General features: G+C 41.4%; 1 protein-coding gene across 1 annotated transcript in view; it reads left to right on the forward strand.

Moving 5' to 3' along the window:
* The first annotated feature begins 17918 nt into the window (after positions 1-17918).
* The window catches only part of Hmgb2 (high mobility group box 2), a 2649-nt gene continuing 1970 nt past the window's right edge, over positions 17919-18597 (forward strand). The window contains exon 1 of the mRNA XM_050161839.1: positions 17919-18081. The gene's annotated coding sequence lies outside the window, so the exon portion shown is untranslated. The remainder of the gene's footprint in view (positions 18082-18597) is intronic.

Raw genomic sequence — 18597 nt, forward strand, 5'->3', positions numbered from 1 at the left:
AAAAAAAAACTGATGTTATTAAAACATCTTAAATGCCATATTCTACAGATCTCTGAAGTGTTTGGAGATAATCTAAAATATATCTTTGTTTGATCTTGAAAACATACCTAATGTGATTACAAGTTTGATTATAATAGGTGACTAACTACTAACCTGCATTTCCTTATTATCCTAAACCATTGGTAATATTAATTTTCAAGGGCTAGAAATTCACATTACATTGTTAAATGAGTTGTATAGGTACATTGCCTTGGAGAAGAATAGAAATGTATGCATAGTATGTTCTAACAAAATAATTTCAAATTTGTATCAATATACAAAATATGTATGAAATATACAAAAATCCAATCCAATGTAAAACATTTAAAACTAGTAGTTGCTTTTTAAAAGTAAAAATAGCCGGGCGGTGGTGGCGCACACCTTTAATCCCAGCACTCGGGAGGCAGAGGCAGGCGGATCTCTGGGAGTTCGAGGCCAGCCTGGTCTACAAGAGCTAGTTCCAGGACAGGAACCAAAAAAGCTACGGAGAAACCCTGTCTCAAAAAATCCAAAAAAATAAATAAATAAAAGTAAAAATAATCTGCCTCTTTATCTTATCATATCTATACCCCTTTTTCCTTTTCAAAACAAGAGCCTTGAATCTAATTTCCTTTGTTTAGTTTTTTACATGACCATTACTAATAACAATTTGGTAACAATCACCAAAACAACAACAAATATCCATAACCCAATTAAAACCCAAAACCCACCCACCCCTCCTCTTGGGAATGTGAGCATCATGTTCTTAAATTTACTTCTTGTTGTCTGGAGGTATGGCATCTTTAGGGGATTCTGAAAAGAAAAATTGGGGTTAATTGTCAATTCCTGGGATAGGTAGCTGCATCATTTATTGCCCAGTCTTTACATAATGGGAAAGTGCAGAGCTTTCTCAAATCCTGGCTAGAGTAGTCTGTTAGACTGGATCATCTCAGCTAGCCACCTCAAATTTGTTCTGATCAGTTTGTAGTACAAAGCTGATCTTTAGGTGGTGCTCTTCAGCTTAGTGGTGTTATCATAGTCCTGGAGGAATCACTGTTATGGGCCCATCCTCCTTTTGGAGACTTCAAAGGTCGCTGTTAGGTATGCTCATGGTTCACTGCAGAAAACTGATAGAGACTTCAACCTGAAATCATGTACAGGAAAGTAGATGAAACTCTTTTCTAGAATTAACTAGTACTCTATATGATCATTAACATCACAAAAAAAGTTTAAAATATATATACATTAATCTTATAAATTTTATACCTTAGCTTAGATTTAGAGGAGAGAGCCACACTCCAGCTCCAAAGTCAGCTTTAATTTTTAATTAGACTGGGACTACAAGAAGACTATTTGCATTATATGTCTGTAGAGAACAACAGAAACAAATATTTGGGAAGATTTAAGAAATTTTATCCTGTTGGAAATGTGACATATCAATGGGCCAATGTACTCTTCTTCTTGAGACTTCTTTTTTTCTGGATGATTTGTCCTTATTTTTTAGATGTCTTATTTGTCCAGTGGTCCCTAATTGAATTTGTCAGTCTCATAGGTTAGTTTAGATTAAATGCCTATGCTGTTTGATATCATCTCTTCTAATTAAGAGGTGTTTCTTGTTCAAACTGAATCTTTATCAATTTTGATGGTATCCATAGCTTTTCATCTCCTGTGGAAACAAACACAAAACCCTTCCCCAATGTAGCACATGTCCTGATTTCTATTATGAGGTCAGTACACCTTATAGTATATAGACTGATTTAATTCTGCAGTTTTTCTACTATCTAATGTCTCTCGGAAGCTGTTGTTCCTGTCTTATTAACATTTAGAAAATTCAAAATTGATAAAGCATTATGCAATTTCTGGGGGTATTTATCACCCCTTTCTGTTTATTTAACATATCCTTTAGAGTTCAGGTTGGTCTTTCTATAACTGCCTGACCTGTGGGATTGTGTGGTATACCTGTAATATGCTTTCTACTATAATAAGCAGAAAACTGTTTCATTTTCTTAGAGACATATGCTGGAGTAAAAAAAGTAATAAATGTTTCAATAATTATCCTATCCCAAGGAGTCTAAGTCTTGTATTATAAATAACTTGGCCAAGTCATCAGAGAAAAGTAACTACAACTATTTAGTCTTCAACCCCATCAAAGACCCGAGAAATAACATTACTTGAGTGAGCAGGAAGTGCAATTTCCAACATGTGCAACAAATAACAGAGACAATTGGCCACCTGCGCAGTCACCCAAATTCTCATTTGCAACGATGAAACAACCAACTTTGGCTAAGGCCTAGAGTAACTGACAGACCAGTTTCAGAGGCAGGAAAATTTTCAAAACCATCTTACCCTGTCTTGGCAGGATTTGACAGTCCTTTTTTTTTTGTATCCTACTTGTCCTGTCCGGATATCCTGCATTTTGTCAGTGATTGCTGCATGGGCAGTTCCTTGTCCAAAGGCCAGTTTGCCAGGAAGAAAACAAGCTCCAAGTGGAGTGTCTTAGGTGCTCAACATTCTCTCAGGAATAGATCAGTGCTGCCAGGAGCAATCATGTCTCATGTCAACAGAACTCTAAATTATTTAAATGGCATATTCTACAACTTTTTGAAGTGGTTGAAGATTACCTATCTATGCAGAATACAATCTCTATGTATCTAAAGAACCTGATTAGTCTAACAATAAGTATGACAAATATGTATGACTATTGACCTATAATTCTATTCCTGATTATATCTTGAACCTGTATGAATAATGAAGTCAATTCTGTATCATCTTGTATAAATTCAGTGGTTTCAAATATGCAAGGCAACTCTTTCTGCATATTGTGAATCAGAACTATTTTAAGAGGTTCTTTAAAATCCCTTAACACCATGAGAATAGCATATAATTCTGCCTTTTGGACAGAATTATAGGGCTTTGTTCTACCTTACTTAAATCTTCTGATTTGTAACTTGCCTTTCCTGATATATTTGCATTAGTATAGAATGTATGGGCTCCAGGTATTGGTGTGTCCTATACTATATGGGGAAGGATCCAAGTAGTATACTTTATAAGGTTAATTCTATCACTTTTGGGATAATTGCTATTAATCTTTCTTAAAAAAATTAACACAAGCTGTTTGCCAAGTTTCATTATCTTACCATAATTTTTTTATTTCATCAATATTAAAAGGCACTATAATCTCTGCTGGGTCTATACCTACTAATTGACAAAGCCTCAATTTTTCCTTTATAATTAATTTGGAGACTTTTACACATAAGTTTTTAATGTTTTCTTGGTTTATGTGGTAAAAATATCCATTCTAAGATAATATCTTCTCTTTTCATTAAAATTCCTGTAGGGGAAATTCTGAAAGGCAGTGTGACTAGAATGCAATTAAGATTTGCATATTCACCCTGTCCACATGTGCCTCCTATAATTTTTCTTCAACAACAATCAATTCCTTTTCTGCTTCAGCTGTTCATTCGCTGGGACTATTTAAGTCTTTATTACCACCAAAGGTTTTGTTTAATTGAACTATTAGACCAGTGTTATCCCCACAGCTGGTAATAGACTGGAAATGTCTTCTAACAATCTTTGAAAGTCATTCAGAGCCTGCAATCAGTCTCTCCTAATTTGTGCCTTTTGTGTTCTAATTTTCTATAAACCTATTTTATAACCTAGGTAATTGAGAGAATCTCCTCTCTATTTTTTTTCAGGAGCAGTTTGTAACCCCCATTTTGGCAAAACTTTCTTTACTTCTTCAGACATTCTTTCTAAAGTATCTATGTTTGAAACAAATAGCAAAATGCCATTCATGTAATAGTAAATTATAGATTTAGAAATTTTTTTATGTATTATTTCCAATGGCTGACTTACAAAGTATTGGCATAGGGTGGGGCTATTGAGCATTCCCTATGGAATGATGGTCCACTGGTATCTCCTGGTAGGTTGAGAATTATTATAAGTAGGCACTTTGAAGGCAAGTTTTTCTTTGTCCTTTTCTTGTAAAGGTATAGTAAAGAAATAATGTTTCAAATCAATAACTATGAGAGGCCAACCTTTTGGTAATAGAGAAGGCAGAGGAATTCCAGGCCCATAGGTTGATTTACCGTATTGACAGCTCTTAGATCTGTTACCATTCTCTATTTACAAGATTTCTTTTTAACAACAAATACAGGTGAATTCCAAGGGTTGGTTGATTCTTCAATATGGTGAGCATCTAGTTGCTCCTGTACTAGCTGTTCTAAAGCCTGCAGTTTGTCTTCTGTTAATGGCCCCTATTTAACCCATATTGGTTTCTCAGTTAACCATTTTAAAGGTAGGGCTGTTGGTACCTCTAAAGTTTTGCTAGTTGCTTTGTGTTCTTGTATAGCCTTCTCAGATATCCTATTCTATCACAATTAAAACATTTGGCATTTTGACGTCTCCTCATTCCTTTGGAAATTGCTTCTCTTACCTAAGATTCAGCATTATAGTCAAATGTCTCAATGTTCATTGTATGAAGGATCCATTCATCCAGTGGTGCTGATCTAACTTTTAAAGGCCCAAGTATCTTTTTACATTCTAAGCTGGCATTTCAAAAGCCAGAGATTCAATAAGTACTCGTCTAACATCTGGGTCTGTTACTCCTATTATAATCTTAGTTAGTCTTTGTAACAAGTCACTAAAGGGTTCTCTCTGGCTTTGTTTTACCCTGGTATATGATTCAATTTGTTTTCCTAGTTCTTGAATCCTGTCCCAAGCATTTAAGGCTGCTTTGTGACATAGGGACAAGATTTGTTCATCATAAAGAGCTTAAGCCTGTGGGTCAGCATTAGTGCCCACACCAAGAATTTGATCTTTGGAAGTCTCAAGTCCTTTTGATTTTCCCTGTTGTTCTAAAATGTTAGCCTCAGGGCTGGAGAGATGGCTCAGTGGTTAAGAGCATTGCCTGCTCTTCCAAAGGTCCTGAGTTCAATTCCCAGCAACCACATGGTGGCTCACAACCATCTATAATGGGGTCTGGTGCCCTCTTCTGGCCTGTAGGCATACACACAGACAGAATATTGTATACATAATAAATAAATAAATAAATAAAATGTTAGCCTCTTCTGTGAAATAACATTTAAATATCAGTTGAAGTCCATCATCCATGACTGCTGAAACTAAAGTCAGTTGTGTGGCATTGCTTTAATGCTTTGAAGCCCATGTCTTTACTATCTCCCTAACAAATGCAGAATGCAAGCCATAAATTACTATTTTAATCTCTTTTAGATCATTCATTTCTATAGATATCCATCTGCCTTCTTTGGATCCTTTTGGGCCTTTAGAACTTGATGCTATGTCAGAGTAGATTACAGGGTAGGAAGCTAAAACCCTGGGTAAGTCATCTATGACAGCTACTGGAGATGTTAAATCCTGTCCTTGTGCCTTCTTTCCCTGATCATCAGCTCCAATAATTTCCTTAATTGTTTCAAATCATTTTACTACTGTCTTTTATAAAGCCTGAGTTTCCTGGTCTGTATATATTTCTAGTGATTTCATTGAGGCACCTAGCCTCTGGTCCTCATTCTGAACATGTGATTCCAAGATATAAAGTTTTTCCTTTAAAGATAACATCTCATCCTTGGACATTATTTGGATACAGATTGCCTTCCTGGAGAGATACTCTGTCTGCTAATATATCAAACTTTTTAAGAAACTTTGATTGTCAAATTCAACAGTATGAATTCTTTCAGATAATTTCTCTGTATCCTTTGACATGGATTCAATTTTGTCTGTCAAATTGATGTTACCCTTTTCAATACTATTAACTTTTTCAGGTAACTTTTGATTTTCAATGGTGTTAATCCTGCCAGCTAGCTGTTCACTATAAGTCTGTAAAGACTGTATCATTTCTGATAGTGCCTCATTCTTGGCTCAGTTATCAAACCATTTTCTTAAGGATATAATATGAAGAAAAAAACTTGAGTCCCAATATCCAATAAATGGATGTATCTCAATAACCATATAAGCCTTGCATAATACAATCCATAGTATTAGCAAAAAGTTACTAAAATTCTCTATGGTAATATTGTCTGCCATTATATAACTTTCAAGTTTATTAATTTATTAATTAATAAAATATTTATTTGTCTTATGAGGCCTGGTAAATTGCTTTAGGTGTAATAATCTTTATTGTCCAGCAGGTGTCGTGGTTGCAGTCGCCACTATGCAACCTGGTGCCATGAACAGTCCTGAGTTGCTTTGGTTTCCCCACCTTGGTGCTGGTTAAATACTGAGAAATATGCTTTGCTTGACAAATTAAAAGCAATTAAATCAATTCCACACACAGAGCAAGAAGCCCAGAACTCAGGACAGGGAGTACAAACCAGAAGCTGCACAAATCACCATGCGGTAGGGAATGTGACAGGGAACTCGGCAGTTTGGGGAGGGGGGGTGGTGTGCTTGAGCTTGGGAAATTTCTAAGCTGCCACATGCAGTATGGTTTCTTACTATAGGGATTAGGTTCCTTAATTGCTCTGGGGAGGTGTTTGTGGCAGGAAACAACTGAACTGGATTTGGCATAGGGCCTGCGAGAGGGGCCTCAAGGAGTTTTCGAATGGCAAATGATTACCTTGAATATCCCTTGTTGTCCTACATTCATTATTCTAATGCCTGCCTTTGCCATACCTTCGGCATAATCCAATAGGGAGGAGCATTCTGAATGGATTATGCTTAGAAAAAAACATTGTTTCTAGGATCACCCTCTTTACAATACCTTTTAAGGTGACCTTGTTTGCCACAATTGAAACACTTGACATTTTGATTTTTCTTCAAGCCTCTGGAAATCACCTCTCCTATGTAAGTATCATCATGAGGTTCATAATCAATTGTATCTCAGATCCATTCCTCCAAAGGTGCTAACCTTGCCTTTAATGGCCTAATTATCCCTTTGCATTGAGAATTAGCATCTTCAAAAGACAGAGATTCAATTATTATTTGTCTAGCTTCTGAATTTGGTATTGCTCTATTTACGGCTGATGTCAATCTGTGTAAGAAATCCGTGAAGGCTTCTTTTGGGGGGCCCTCTCTAACCTTAGTAAATGATTCAATTTTCTTTCCTACTTCTTCAATTCTGTCCCAAGCACTCAAAGCTGCTGCATGGCATAAAGATAGGATGTGACCGTCATATAGGGATTGCCTTTCTACATTAGCATACTTTCCTTAGCCAAGAAGTTGATTTTGCCTGGGAGGTGTTAGTGCACACCTTTAATACCAGCACTCCAGAGGCAGAGGCAGGTGGATCTCTGTGAGTTGGAGGGCAGCCTGGTCTACAAGAACTAATTCCAGGACAGGCTCCAATGCTACAAAGAAACCCTGTCTTGAAAAAACCAAAAAAAAAAAAAAAAGTTGATTTGGCAGATTTCCATACTTCTAGTTTACTCCATTGTTCAATGGTCTTATCTGCTGTAAGAAACTCTTCAGCCAGTAGCCTTTAAGTTACACGCCCACTTGGGCATGGCCTCTTATACTATAAATGCCAATGTAAAGTGCATTTTCCCTCTTTCTTCTGGCTGCTGGATTTGGTTGCTGTTCCCAGTTTGAGCAGAGGACTGTGATCTGTGAGTCTACCCGTAAGTAAATAACCCTTTATTATATTCAATTCTGAGCTAGTGTGGGATTTCATTTTAGCGCCCATCTTCATCTGACATCCAATGTGGATCCCAATGAGAAATCATGTAGGCTCAGGGCTCTCTTTGGGGGAAAAAATGGAAATTGGATGGGATAATAGATTAGTGTGAGCTTACTCACACTAATAATAATAGTGAGTAATGGAGTGAGTACTGTGAGCTATTATTTATAGGCAATTTACATTGGTATAGAACTCCATTGCATATTGATACAAAGTTAAATTGTATTGAATATGTTCCTATTTTGTCTATAATATTTGTATACCTAAGCAAAGTTATTTTGTCATATTGTATGCATGCATACTTCTACCTTTGCTTAAGACATTTTGTATAGTGATACAATTTTAGGATATATTTATCATTTTGCAATATACATTCCTACCTCTGATCAAGATACTTAGACATTGTTTACATTTTGAGGTCATTGTCCTCATTTGTTGCACAGTTGTTTAAAGATTGTTTAATATTCTAATATGAAGTCTTAGACTTTAAGCTATATAGGTATTAAGAATTACAGGTCAATAGTCATCCATGTTTGTCATATTTATAGTTAGACTAATCAGGTTCTTTAGATACATAGAGATTGTATTCTGCATATACAGGTAATCTTCAACCACTTCAAAAAGTTGTAGAATATGGCACTTAGATAACTTAGGGTTCTGTTGACATGAGACATGATTGCTCCTGGCAGCACTGATCTATTCCCGAGAGAATGTTGAGCACCGAAGACACTCCACTTGGAGCTTGTTTTCTTCTTGGCAAACTGGCCTTTGGGCAAGGAACTGCCCATGCATCAACCACTGACAAAATGCACGATGTCCAGACAGGACAAGCAGAATACAAGAAAAAAGACTGTCAAATTCTGCCAAGACAGGATAAGAGGGTTTTGAAAGATTTCCTGCCTCTGAAACTGGTCTGTCAGTTACCCCAGGCCTTAGCTAAAGTTGGTTGTTCCAATGTTGCAAATGAGACTTTGGATGATTGCCCAGGTAGCAAGCTGTCTCAGTCATTTGTTGCACATTCTGGAAGCTGCTTGATTGCACTTCCTACTTACTCAAGTAATATTATTTCTCGAGTCTTCGATGGGGTTGAAGACTAAATAGTTGTAGTTACTTTTCTCTGATGACTTGGCCAAGTTATTTATAATACAAAACTTAGACTCCTTAGGATAGGATAATTATTGAAACATTTATCGCATGTTTCTTGCTTGATATTGTTTAAGATAGCTGTAATTCTAATTTTTATACTTGATATTTCTTCTTATTGTATATAATTTTGTATTAGGCTTACAAAAGCAGGAGGTGCTGTAGGAAATCCTTCAGCCAGTAGCCTTAAAGTTACCTGCCCACTTGGGTGTGTTCTCTTATACTATGCCGATGTAAAGCATGCACTCCCTCTCTCTTCTTACTATGGGATTCAGTTGCTGTTCTCCATTTGAACAGAGGATTGTGATCTGTGAGTCTACCCCTAAATAAATAACCCTTTCTTATATTCAATTCTGAGCTAGTGTGGAATTTCTTTTAACATCTGTCTTCACTTAGTTTTTTTTTTTTTTTTTTTCTGAATCAGCTACTCCATTGTAATTGTGAATCAGGCTCTAAAACACATTTATCCAACTCTATTCAATCTTTAGGGATAATTCTATTACAAACTGACCACACGTGGATGTTTGACCCCTATTCCTGTTTTGTGAGTTTCCCTTTTAATAAAGAAAAACCTTAGTATACCCTATTTAGAGCTAGCTTGGGATTATTTAATTCACATTCTCCACTTGACACATTCCATGTCACCCTCACACAGACATGAATACAGTCAAAATAACACCAGTGTGTGCCTGGTGCCCATTGAGTCAGAAAAGAACATCAGATCCCCCGGGTCTAAAGTCACGTATTTTTGTGACTAACCATATGGGTTCTAGGAGTCAAACCGAGGTCCTCTTGACCACTGAATCTTTTCTCCAGTCCCTCAATATAAAATTAATATTTATTTTATTGACATAAAATAAGTATGTATTAATAATTTTTTAGTTGGAAACACCAACAAAGCGTAGATAAAAGTTATCTAGGTCTGTGGAAATAGCTCAGGGGAAAAGCACTTGCCACACAAACATGGAATCCCCAGAACTAGTGGTTCTCAACTTTCCTGGCGCTGCAAACCTTTAATATAGTTCCTCATTTTGTGGGGACCCCAACCATAACATTATTTATTTTTATTTTTTTCCATAACATTATTTTCATTGCTACTTCATAACTGTAATTTTGCCACTGCTATGAACTGTAGTGTAAGTATCTGATATGCAGGGTGTCTGTCTTGACCCACAAGTTGAGAATCAGTGCCCAGAACCCATGTGCATATCTGTAATCTCAGTACTCTAATGGTGGCATGAAAGGGAGACAGGAGAATTTCTGAAAGCTTGTGGGTTAGCTAGCTAGAAACAAACAACCAAAGCGTGATCCTCAAAGTGGAAGGCAAGGGCTGACACTATACACTTTGACTGCCACACACTCACTCTCTGTGGCACAGACACGCATACGCATGCACACACATATGAAATTACTTTTTCAAAAGAATTATTTTCCTATTGTATTTGTATGAAAGCAAGATACTCAGCTGAATATAGGCCACACTAGTAAATCTACTACTACTCTAGAGTTGCCAATATGTAACTGTCTTTCCTTAAGATAGATGTAGTTTTCAAATGATGCCTATCTTTTTATCCTGTAGGTAGGCAGGAGTTTCCATCCCGCCCACCAGTTCCCAAATAACACACACACACACACACACACACACACACACACACACACACACACAAATTAAAAGCCGGGAGGTGGTGGCGCAGGCCTTTAATCCCAGCACTTGGGAGGCAGAGGCAGGCGGGTCTTTGTGAGTTCGAGGCCAGCCTGGTCTATAAGAGCTAGTCAGGACAGGCTCCAAAGCTACAGAGAAACCCTGTCTCGAAACAACAACAACAACAAAAAAAAATAACCAACACAGAGGCTTAATAATAATTATAAATGTTCGATAGACAGCTCAGGCTTGTTACTAACTAGCTCTTGCAAGTTCAATTAATCCATTTCTATTTATCTACATATTGCCCCATGGCTTGTGGCTTTATCTTCCCTCCAGCATGTCTTGCTCCCTCTGCATTTTCTGGTGACTCTACCCTTTTTCCTCATAGGTTTCTCAGTTTGATCAGCCACTCCTATACGTCCTGGTTGGCTACTAGCCTGTCAGTGCTGTGTTAACCAATGAGAGTAATATTTATTCACAGTGTACAAAAGGATTATTCCACAGCACCTGTATTCTGCAGTTCAGTTCTTGTTCTTAAAATCTAAGCTGTCTTTGATCATTTTTGTTTCTTGTTTTTTTTTTTGTGAAAATATTGTTTGTCTTAAACTATCTTAATATGTTTTTTAATTTATTCTTCTTGTACACATTACATCTGGCCTGCAGTTTCCTCTCCCCCCACTCCACCTAGTCCTGTCCCACCTCCCCTTTTCTCCCATATTCTTTCCTCTGTTTCCCTTCAGAAAAGAGCAGGCCTCCCAGGGGTATCCACTGACTATGGCCCAACAAGTTACAATAGGACTAGACACAAGCCTTCATATCAAGACTGGACGAGGCAACCTAGTAGGAGGAAAAGGGTCCTAAGAGCAGGCAAAAGAAAGACACCCCCACTCCCAATGTTAGGAGTCCTACAAAAATCTCAAACTATGCAATCACAACACATATGCAGAGGACTTAGCTCAAATCCATATGGGGGTCCATGATTGTCCCTTCAGTCTCTATGACCCTTTGTGAGCTCTACTTATGGTGTCCTTGACCCCTCTGGGTCCTACAATCCTTTTCCCTCTTCTTCAGGGTTCCCTGAGCTACACCTAATGTTTGACTCTGGCAGTAGGCCTCTGCATCTGCTCCCGTCAGTTGCTGGATGAGGCCCCTCTGATGACTGCTGGGCTAGGCACCAGTCTATGAGTATAGCAGAGGATCATTAGGGATCACCTTATTATTATTGTTATTGTTATTATTATTATTGGACAGTCATGTTTTGTTCTGTTCTAGATCTCTGGCTATCCACCCTCTGGTTCCTGACCACCCAGGCAGTGTCAGGAGTGGGCTCCCTCTTGTGAGTAGGACCTCAAATTGGCACAGTCACTGGTTGGCTGCTCCCACAAGTTCTGTGCCACCATTACCCCAGCTCATCTAGAAGGCAGGACAAATTGTAGACCGAAGGTTTTGTGGTTGGGTTGATGTTTGATTATAGAAGATGACCGGTTCAGGTTCCAGATCCCCCACCTAGGAGTCTTTACTGGGGTCACCCTCATAGATTCCGGGAAGTTTCCACTGTACTATGTTTCCACATCACTCCCAAGCACCCCCAATTCCAGAAGTCTCTCCCTCCACTCCCCCAACTTGATCCCTTTGTTCTCATCCCCACCCAACCCTAGTCCACGCACAAATCTATTCTATTTTCCCTCCCATGTGTTCATTTTCCAGGGAGATCCATGCATCCCTGCTTAACCATTTTTGAATACAATGTTCTACAAAAAGGAAAACACATAATTGGTTTTCTAAGAAACAGATTTATTGATATATAATTTACATGATTTAAATTTCATCCATTTGCAAGTGTTTGGTTTAATTATTTTTAGTAAATTATAGTTATGCAATCTTCACCATATAGTTTTAGAATACTTTTATTTCCACTGTGCCCTCTGATGGAGGAAGGACATTGGTTAATTATAATAAAGAAACTGCCTTGGCCCATTTTATTGGTTAGAACGTAAGTGGGTGGAGTAAACAGAAGAGAATGCTGGGAGAAAGAAGCTTAGTGGAGGAGTCGCCATGGTTCTCCCACTCCAGACAGATGCAGGTTAAGATCCTCCCTGGTAAGCCACCTCGTGGGCTACACAGAATATTAGAAATGGGTTAGAACAATATGTAAGAGCTAACCAATAAGAGGCTGGAACTAATAGGTCAGGCAGTGTTTGAAAGAATACAGTTTCCGTGTAATTATTTCTGGGCATAAGCTAGCCATGCAGGCGGCCGGGTGCCGGGGACGCAGCCTCGCCGCTCCTATTTCAACAGCCCTCAGTCCCTGTTGCTACCTAAGCCCTGGGGCAGCCACTCCTCTGCCTTCTTCTTCTACGCACTTGCTTTCTTCTCAAAATGTCATGTAGAGAGAATCATACAAGAGTTGGTTTTTATATCTGACCACTATAACTCAGCATAATGTTTTTCAGACTTATCTATGTTATATTAATAACTAGCATCAGTGTTTATTCCTTTCAACAAATTGCATACAAGCACATGGATGTGCTATATGTTTGTTTATTTATGTACAAATAAGGGATATTTGGATTGTGTCCTGTTTTGAGATATTGTTATTACAAATAATGATGCTTAAAATATTTTATTTAATATAGGTGTCTCACTAGGTAATCCTGTCTGACCTTGAATGTATGTAGTCCAAACCGGCCTTGAACTCAGAGATCTGCCTATCTCTGCCTCCTTTATTCTGGAATTAAAGGTGTGCACCCCCATGGCTAGCTTGTCTTTTTGCAGACTCTGATTTTTATATACTTTGGGTAGGTGATGAGGTGTGTCTAATCCTGAGAAACTTCCAAACTTTTCTATAGTAATAACCATTGTAATGTCTCACAAATAACAATAGGGCTCTAATTTCTCCACATGTTTCCCAATGCTCCTACTGCCCACTGTATATGATTTTTAACTTACTCTTTTGTGGGGCCCACCACCCAGCTCCCAAATAAGTCGTACCTGGAGGCTTATTTTTTTTTTTTTTTTTATAGATGCCTAGCCATAGTTTGGCTTATTCCTAGCCAGCTTTTCTTAAATTATCCCATCTACCTTTTGCATCTGTTTTTCTTATTTCTGTAATCTTACTTTCACTTTTACTCTGTGGCTGGCTGTGTAGGGGGTAGCTGGCCCCTCAGGTCCTCCTCTCCTTGCTCTCTTGCTCCGTCTTGCTCCGCCACTTCTCTTCCCACATTTCTCTTCCTATTTATTCTCTCTACCTTCCAGCCCCACCTATCCTTTCTCCTGCCTTGCTATTGACTGTTCAACTCTTTATTAGACCAGTCAGGTGTTTTAGACTGGCAAAATAACAGCTTCACTGAGTTAAACAAAAGAAACATAAAGGAATGCAACGCATCTTTGCATCATTAAAACAAACTTAAATGTTCCACAGCATAAACAAATATACCACATCTTAAAATGACATTCCACAGCAACCTACCTTTTAAAATTATAGTCATCTTATTAAGAAGTAAATGGTATTGACTGGGTTTTTCTTGGCATTTCTGTACTAATGATGTGAGATATATTTTTGCATATCTAGTAACCATTAATCACCTGATTCTTATCACAAACTAAGATTTGATATCTTATGTACAAGGAAATACATTCTTGTAGATGTACGTATGTAACCATAAACCATAAGGAATTCGGTTTATAGTTTAATGCAGATTTTTACTTTTACCACTTTCTGAACAAAGACATTTGCAGCCTTTTATCTCTTATTCTTTTGCTATTGTTGTTTTAATCTCACAGTATAAAATCCCACAGGGCCAGCTGGAGGGACCGTGCAGTACTTAATAGTGCTTGCTGCTCTTGCAGAGGGCCTAGGTTCCGTTCACAACACCCACGTGACTGCTTTCAAACTTCCGTAACTTCAATTCCAGAGGACTCGATGGCCCTCCTGGACTCCATGGGACACACATGGTGCACATATGTGCAGGTAAACATACACATAAAACAACAACAGCAAAAGCAGAAGTTGACTGGGGTGTAGCTCTGTGGTGAAGCACTTGTCTAGCAGGTGGCCCTGTGTTCATATCCAGCATCATCAAGATAGATAGACAGACAGACAGACAGACAGACAGACAGACAGACAGGGGAAAGGGAAAAAATAACCTAAAAGATATAATTAATTTATGTTGTTTTGAACAGTCAATACTGGGTCTCCAGAAGTCACTTAAATGCTGAGTGGGGGTCTTGACAATCCCAGTGGCTGGAAGGAGGAGCCAGGGTATCCAGACCGAGCTGGCTAGGCAGACTAGTTGTAGCCGGGAACTCTGGGTTCCATGAAGAGACTGCCCGAAGAATGAGGTGGAGAGCAATCAAGGAAGACTCTGTCCTCCACATTCATGTACACCTCCACATATGTGAACACCTTTACACATAGAGACCCCCATGTTTAAAACATAAAAATGTTCATAATAATTACCCTTATGGGTTTTTTTCCCCTCTTGGGGACCTAGGATAATTTTTCCTAAGTGGACTTGTTGACAAATGCATCTTGGAATTTCTATTTGTCAATATTTTTATTTTTTGAGTTTTTTTTCTTTTTTGTCTTTTGAGACAGGATTTCTCTGTGTGTAGCCCTGGTTGTCCTGGAACTGGCTTTGTAGACCAGGCTGGCCTCAGAGTCACTGAGATCTGCCTCCCTCTGCCACCCATGTGCTAGGATTAAAGGCATGCGCCACCACTACCTGTTATAGCTTTGTTTTTTTGAGACAGGGTCTCTCTGCATAGGCCTGGCTGTCCTGGAACTTGATTTGTAGACAAGCTAGGTTTAGAGTTCTGCCTGCCTCTGCTTCCTAAGTGCTGGGATTAAAGACTTGTGCCAGCACAACTGGAAACATTTTTGTTATAAATTATAATCACGGATTTGCAGTTCAGCCTCAAAATCAGTGACCTAACCACAAGCAGACATGAAAAGACTGGTTAACGAGAGGTTGTGTATGTAAATAAGTGACTCACATCTTTTACCAGTACCCGCTGCAGTCACAGGAAAGAATGAACATGGTGAACCAACTTCTAAATCCTGTGACCTTATTATGCCACGCCATTGACGTGGCTGACTACATGAAAAATATCCATTTGCACCCTTCCTCATAGTTTCTAGTGATTCCCTTGCCTAAAGGATGAAGACTGGATTTCTTTGTGAGCTGCAGTTCAGCATCCTTGCTCCTGACTTAAGGTCCTGGATTACTGTATTTGTATTTGCTCTCCCGAAGTTCCTTCTTCCTTAGCCCCTCCCTTCCTCTACTTAACACTGTCTATACAACTACTCCGACAGTATTCTTTCCTTACACCTTCGTTGTTAAGGTGATTGTGTTCTTGAGCCAATTTTACCACAGTACTTTTGTCTCTCTACACTAACTTTTCTGAGAGCAAAGACCACAGTTAAACTGAATGCTTGACATAACCAACCAACATTTCTTGAATAAATGCCCAACTTTTATACAACTACAATATCTCATGACACAGTAGGCCTTTAAAAGAAATACTGAACCACGTGACGGCTATTCTTGGCTGTCAACTTGACCACATCTGAAATTAAACTCCAAGTACACCTGTGGGACCTTTTCCTTAATTAAATCATCTTAAGTGGGAAGACCCCACTTTTAACCATCAGGTGTAAAGATCCACTTTTACTCCAGGCCACGCCTTCTGCTGGCAGCCTACCTGCAGGACTAGAAAGAAGGGAACGTGCTCTCTGCCTGCTTGCTCTAGCTTTCCTTAGCAAGTCTCTTCACTGGCCTACTTCAGGATTCTGCAGATCCTGAAGAGCAGCAGAGACATCCAGCCTCATGAACTGAACAATTTCTTGTTTCTTGAAACTTCCATTGGTAGATCGTTAGACTAATTGGATCACAGCCTGTTTATTATTATTATTCTAATAAGTCCCCTATATTCATTCTACCGATTCTCTTTAGAGAATCACATAAAATTTAAAAACACGATCTAAAAGTGTAACATCAGTGATCTCACGTTGATACTTGAATATAATACTCAGGTTTGGTTAAGGTAAATTTGTGTGTTGTGTGTGTTTTTCGGAGACAGGGTTTCTTTTCTCTGTAGCTTAGGAGCCTGTCCTGAAAGTAGTTCCTGTAGACCAGGCTGGCCTCGAACTCACGGAGATCCGCCTGCCTTTGCCTCCCAAGTGCTGTGGTTAAAACCGTGCACCACCATCGCCCAGCTGATACAAAAATTTGTAAAGCATTCTGGAACCTGAACCAGGCGTGGTGGTGCATGCCTTTGATTCCTAGCACTCGGGGAAGCAGAGGCAGGCAGATCTCGAGTTTGAGGCCAATCGGGTCAATGTAGGGACTTCCAGGACAGGCAGGGCGACACCGGGAAGCCCTGTCTTAAAAAAGTCAAAAGCAAACAACAAAAACCCAAAACCAAACAAATAAAGGATCCTTCTAAACACACCCCTCCCTTGGAACTGGCACCTATGTTCATCGCGGTAAAAACATGAAAACCACCGCTGTGAGCACCATTTAGTATACTCGCAAGGCTCAACCATCACCCATTTGCAAGGACAGCGCAGCTTTCGCGAGTCTGACTTTTAATTGAGAAGGTAAACAAGCGCTGGTCCTGCAGCACTACCGAGAGTGACCACCATATACGAGCCAAGCGGGAGGACAGCCTCGCGAGTGCAAGCAAAGCCGCCGGGGCAAAAAGAAAAAAAAAATATTTAAAACCCGCGAAAAGAGCGGTGTTACACATGGACCAATAGGAGAGCGTTTAGCGTCCAAAACATAGGGCGGACTGGCAAGCGTGGGCGGAACCCCTGTCGGGCGAGGCCACGGGAGAGGTGAGGGCAGCGGGCTCGGGGGACCGTGTTAGGCGGGTCCGCTGGGCGGAACCGGAGCCGGGGAGGAGGGAGGGAAGAAGCCGCCGGTGGGACGCGGGCTCGGCCCCAGGATCCCCGCCGGCCACGCTCGGGTCCCGCGCCGCACGCCCCCAAGCGTCACCCCATTTGTTTAATGTGAACTCATAGCCGAGCCCCCGGGCGGCCGCGGCGCGGGCCCGGCTGTGACGACAGGCACAGCACACCGGGGCTGCCGGCGGCGGTGGGAGCGGCGGCTCCAGTCACCCCCCGGCCCGCGGGAGCGGCCGCCATCTTGAACACCTGAAGCTCGTGCGAGCCGCCCCCGCCTAGTTTTAAATCTGGCGGGGCAGAGCCGGAGCTAGCCACACCCCTGTTTACGGTCTCAGCCAATCAGCGTCCGGCCCGCCATTTTTCAAACGCTTCTCCTGCCGCCAATCAGGGTCGAGCAGTCCATTCCTCCCTAGACCGGTTCCAACGGGTCTGGGAGTTAACGACCTGGGAGACCCACCGAACCTGCTAGGTCGGGGCCGGAGGGGCGGGCCTGCTTGGGCGCCGACCAATCAGAAGCCCTTCCCGTGGGAGGGCGGGGACTCCCCAGGTTTGAATAATCCCCAGAGCCAATCGAAGGCGAGGGGGCGTGGCCGGCGACGGGTCTCGTCAAGCTGCCGTGGCGCGGAGAAGTCTGCAAAACAAGAGGCTGCGGCTTGGGTCGTGAGGGGCCAGTTCTCGCCGGAGCTTAGGGAAGGAAGCGTCCGGGTCGGCCTCGGAGGGACGCGCTCGCGCCAGGTAAGAGTCGGCCGAGACAGAGCCTCGGGCTCGGCGGCCCGGGCCTGGCGGCGGAGAGGGCGACGTCGGCCGGACCTCGGCCGGGCGGCTTCGGGAGGGGCCCAGCCGGGCGGGCCGGCTTTCGGGTGAGGGCCTGAGCCGGGGCCGCGGGGGCCGGGCGGGGAAGCCCGTGGGCCCGACCGCGCGCCGTTTAGTTTTGAGTTGGAAGTTTTCCTGACGAGTTGAGCGTGAGGCCCGCGCGCGGCACGGAAGGCGCGGGGCTTTGCTGTCCGGAGGGCGCGCGGACGGCGGCTTTTCGGGCCTCGGGCAAGAGTCGCTGAGGCGGACGGGGCCGCGGCGGGGTGGGCCGGGCCGCGCGCGGGGAGGAGGGGCGCGGAGGCTCGGGTTTGGGCGGGAAGCGGAGCGCTGGCTCCCCCCCCCCATCCTCGCCAACCCCCGCGGGCCGCGTCGTCCCCGTTCCCCATCCCACGAACCGTGCCGTTCTCCCCGCTTCCCATCCCGCTGGCCGCGCCGTCT

The sequence above is a fragment of the Alexandromys fortis genome, unplaced genomic scaffold, assembly GCF_014885135.2.
Source record: "Alexandromys fortis isolate MF-2015 unplaced genomic scaffold, M_Fortis_MF-2015_v1.1 scaffold_137, whole genome shotgun sequence".
Classification (NCBI taxonomy): Eukaryota; Metazoa; Chordata; class Mammalia; order Rodentia; family Cricetidae; genus Alexandromys; species Alexandromys fortis.